Genomic DNA, 5,235 nt, shown 5'->3' with positions numbered 1-5,235 from the left:
CTCTTGAAGACCCCCAGGATAGGGGAGAGCACCACTTCCCTTGGGGCCCATTCCAGATTTGGGCCACTCTAACTGTGAAGAAGTTCCTCCTAATGTCCAGTCTAAATCTGCTCTCTGCTAGCTTATGGCCATTATTTCTTGGGACCCCCAGGGGCACCTTGGTGAGTAGAGTTTCACCAAGTCCCTTCTGCACCCCCATGATGAATTTATAGGCAGCCACAAGGTTGCCTCAACCTTATCTTGCGGAGGCTGAAGAGGTCCAGGTGCCCTAGTCTCTCGTTGTAGGGCTTGGCCTGCAAGCCCTTAACCATACGAGTGACCCTTCTCTGGACCCTCTCCAGGTTATCCACATCCCTCTTGAAGTGCAGGGCCCAAAACTGGACTCAGTACTCCAACTGCAGCCTGACCAGTGCCCAATAGAGGGGAAGTATCACCTTCTTGGTTCTGTTTGTCATGCATCTGCTGATGCATGATAAAGTGCAGTTAGCTTTGCTGATGACTTCGTCATACTGACAACTTATATTCATCTTGGAGTCCACTAGACGTTTCATCCAACTTAAGGCAAGCCACAGACAACAGCAGAGTGTGCCTGCAGAACAGGGCTAAATGGTATTTCTCAGCCTCATGGGGGTGCTGTAAGAATAACTGCCTTTAAAATGCTACAGTATTCTAATACAAAGGGAACAGGAAGCCAGGAAGAATGCCACCAGACATCTGATCTATAATCTATTCATCTAGAAAGTTTTCTAGAAGTTAAAATATTTCAGTCCAAAAAGCCTGGGGCTTGGTATGTTTCTAGCTCTGGTGAAGCCATGCCCAGTTCTAAGATAGGTCTGTACTAGAAGTCATCTTCCTCAAGAGAGCAGGGAGACAGCTACATAAGGGGTATTTGGAGAAGGCTTCAACAGTTAATACAAGAGCATTTGCTGGTGCTGCAGAACCCTTAATTCAGCTTTATTTTTTTACTAGGCCAATGCTTCACTGGTAGTTTACACAATCTGGGCTTCCCATGATACAGTATAGGACATCTATTGCTGCACTTATTCTCTTAGAATTGTGCAGGGCCTTAGGGCAGAACAACTGAGTCTCCTCCCTCCTGCATATCCTCCCCACCCCCTGCAAAAAAAAAAAAAAAAACAAAAACCCAACACCACCCTTGTGTCTTCCCTCCCCACGTTGCTGCTCCTAAAATAGACAAAGGAGCAAAAAGTCTGACAATGGTCTCGCATGGAGTCTGATCCAGGTGAAGACATTTGTCATCGCTATTCCCAGAAGGCTAATTAGTGCTGGCCCAAGATGGCACCTCAGACTGACTTTCCAGACTGTCAACAGTAATTGTATAGGCTTGCTAGAGGAAGCTAGAGGCTTGTGTTTAATTCCATTACTAGCCTCAACATGCATGGGATTTTGTGACTAAATCAGGATGAGCCTTTGATCTATCCCTGCAATAGTGTTTATGTGCCACAAATAGCTTTAGTTTTTCTGCATACTTAAGGCAAAAGTCATGAGTAGAGTAACTTCAGGTGTTTTCCCTTCTTAATATAAAAATTGGCACTGAGAGTTGCAGATCTTTGCAGCTCCTAATGGTCATGGTGCCTAAAATGCTTTAGCTATCTTCAAGTGAACTTTTACCACCATCTCCTAGAGGTACGTGTGGTTTTCATTTTACATTTAACCAGATTCCAGCAAGGCGCTCTAAACCTAGTGCTGCTAGTATTTTGTCTTTTGTTCATCAGGAGAAAGGCTAGGTCTCCATTTTATTCTATAAATCACTGAAATAATAGTTGTAGGAATGACAATGCTTTGCATTTGGAAAACAGCAAACTGCTGTAAAAAACTTGGGATATTTAAGTTATTGCAAATAGCTAAAAACCAGCCCAGAGCTGAGAACTTTTGCTGGGAAAAGTTCTGTCAGTTGTGCCTTGCCAGGGGTCAGCAACCTGTGGCCCAGAAGACCCATGCAATCTTCCCATCTGAGCAGTGGCCAGGCCCTAGCACTAGACCGCCCTAAGAAAAGTTTGCCACCTTCTACTCTCCAGTGCTGAGGTCTCATGCATCAGGTAGAACATGATGATGCTCAGTTTTTTATTTCTTTTAAATACACAACCTAAAATGTACCAGCAACTTCCTAACAGTCACTCATAAAGCTAACAGGTTTCTTCCTAATCACAGGGCAAAACTATTAGCCTGCCTGAGAACACAGCCCTTCCCAGAATATGGCTTCCGTATTGGAGAGGCTGGTAAGAAGATAGTGACTAACAATCAGATTCAGCTTTCTCCTATCCCGTTGGATAACTGAAGCTAGATTCTGAGGTTTTTAGGTTGAAAGCTTTCTGCATGGGGAAAAAAATAGAGCATCTTCTCAAGTCTGTAGATACCTTAAAAATCCAGTAAGATGAATAATGGGCTTTCAGCATCTGAAGCTAAGACTTAATACAAATACTTCTAGAAAAGTTATTGCTCCTCCTTTTTGAAGGGAAGGCAGATGATAATTTGAAGTTCCTTAGTTGGTATTTTCCATCTCCTCTAGCAGCTTGGAAGGGAGCTTGTTTTCCCTTCATTTGAAAGAGACATAGTTGGTTCACTAATTTACTGTTTTGCCCGTTTTCTTTAAACTACCCCTTGACACCAGATCTGGTAGACAAACGGATATGCTTTAGAAAAAGTGGTGTTACACAGATCTAAATAGGGTTGCCAAGTCGGACAGAATTGGCATCAATTTCCCAGTGACTACTGAAAGCAATCCGGGGAGATTTTAACAGGATATTTTAAGAAAGAAAAAAATCTCCCAGAATAGCTTCAGTCAGGGTTGGCAACCCTAACTCTAAATGCTCATCACATGTAACCTATAGTCATAATTGAGAGCAGAATTTAGATGTCTCTACCAAGAGAGAAACTATTATCCTGTATTATTTCCAGTGTCAGAAGCAGCATCAAGTACTGCGCTGGAGTACTGCATCCAGTTTTGGGCTCCACAATTCAAAAAGGTTGTGGAGAAGCTTGAGAGAGTCCAGAGAAGAGCCACACGCACGATCAGAACTCAGGAAAACAGACCTTACGACGACAGGCTGAGAGCCATGGGGCTCTTTAGCCTGGAAAAGCACAGGCTCAGGGGTGATCTGGTGGCCACCTATAAGTTTATCAGGGGTGACCACTAGGATCTGGGGGAACATTTGTTCACCAGAGCGCCCCAAGGGATGACGAGGTCAAATGGTCAAACGGCAAGACCGTTTCAGGCTGGACATAAGGAAGAATTTCTTTACTGTCCAAGCCCCCAAGGTCTGGAACAGCCTGCCATCGGAGGTGGTTCAAGCACCTACATTGAACACCTTCAAGAGCAAATTGGATGCTTATCTTGCTGGGATCCTATGACCCCAGCTGACTTCCTGCCCTTCGGGCAGGGGGCTGGACTCAATGATCTTCCAAGGTCCCTTCCAGCCCTAATGTCTATGAAATCAAGGAGTGCCATCTCCTTTCTCTCTGTTCAGTAAAACAAAGAAACTAATCACCTGAGCCAAACATTAGGCTCACTTCTACCCTGGTAAGTTTGAGGGAATATTGAACACTCAAATAGTTCTCCCCCTGCACAAGTTCTACAAAGGAAAAGATGCTGCCAGGGCAGTAAAGAAAGCAGTATTAAAAACGGGCAAGAGAGAGACAACTTTAAAAGCAAATTAAATGGATCCTCCCTTTCCTTAGGAGAGGCAGCAAATGTGCACCATTAGACTTTCATCTTCTATGCCACGGATTTGAACTACACTATCAACTAGAGTTGTGCGAAGCTTCGGTAGCTGATTCAATTCAGAGATTTGGCCCAATTCAGGGACCAAATCTCTGAATCGAATCAGGAGACCAAGTAAAAGGTCCAAATCAATTCAGAAAAAGATTCAGCCGATTTGAAGATTTGGCCATAGACTAAACAGGCAGCTGACAGCTGCCTCCAGCTGGAAGTCTGTTGAGGTTGGGGGTTGGGGGGGGGGAAGAGGCATGGGGAAAAAAGGGATTGGGGCTGAGACAAGCGCCCCCTGCCCTGCCTGGGTGGCATTACTCATGGAGTATGGGGGAGGATAGTAGCGCTGGGAGTGGGAGCTCTGCCTTGCTGCTGCTTGCCCAGCTGGTGTCTGGGGGTGGGATGCAGGCACAGCTCACTCCAGGCAGAAGGGGGCAAGAGGCAGCAGGGTATAGCCCCATTCCCAGCACTGCTGCACCCGCATCTCACACCCTGCTGCACCAGCTGGCAAGCAGCAGCAGACCAGAGCCCCTGCTCCCAGTGCTAATGCAGACGTACCAGCGCTGGGAGCAGGGGCTATGCCCTGCTGCCGCCTGGAACAAGCTGCACCTGCATCACCCACCCCCTCACCCTCCACGGCAGCTGGGGAAGCAGCATCAGAGCATAGCCCCCGTGGCTCCCCACACCAGGGCAGAGCCAGAAACAGCCAAGGGAGCCACAGGGGAAGCCCCCATGGCTGCCCTGCCCAGCCCCATCCCCCACCTAGCCCAGCCTCCCAGCACAAAAAAAAAAAAGCGCTGTACTCACCGGCTCTGGCACCTGTGTTGGAAGCATCACACAGAGCCTAATTTAAGTCACTAACTTTAGGAGTAACCCATACAACTCAAATACTGGCAGTTTCCTACTACCCCACAATAAACAAATCCCAAATCACTAACCTCTGCATCTGGCACACCTACACAGCCAGCTCTTAAACCAAGGGAAAAAAATGTTTTGAAATACCTACCAAGGTTACATATATGTTTATTTTGACATACAACCTTGCAAGGTCAGAGAGAAAACCTGACAATAGGGAGCTGGTAAAAATCTGCACTGCCTTTTGGTGAAGCTAAATATTCTCCCCACTTACAGCAGAGCCAAGGTGTCAAACTCATCCAACCCCACAGGCCTGATGACTGGTGTTGGGGTCAGTTCATAGGCCCCATCAGGTCCACAGCTCCCCTCCCCCAGCATACCTGATCCAGCAGCTGCTTCAGCAGGTCTAGGACCCAAGCTGCCTGCAGCACAAATCCCAGAGCCACCGAGTGCTGATGCAGTGCAGTCTGGCCAGAGTGACAGCTATGCTGTACCCTAGGGATGCACCTGATAAAGATTTTCCAATACTGATGACCAATTAACCAGCCATATCAACCGATACTGATCTAATAGCTGATATGCAGCCCTGCAGTTTGGAGAGCAGCATCTGGCTGGTAAGTCTGTGGGGGAAGGGGAGATCGAGACCACCC

The sequence above is a fragment of the Gavialis gangeticus genome, unplaced genomic scaffold (genome assembly GCF_001723915.1).
Source record: "Gavialis gangeticus isolate Ggan-Ray unplaced genomic scaffold, GavGan_comp1, whole genome shotgun sequence".
In the NCBI taxonomy this organism is placed as follows: domain Eukaryota; kingdom Metazoa; phylum Chordata; order Crocodylia; family Gavialidae; genus Gavialis; species Gavialis gangeticus.
This window is presented reverse-complemented; position numbering follows the sequence as displayed.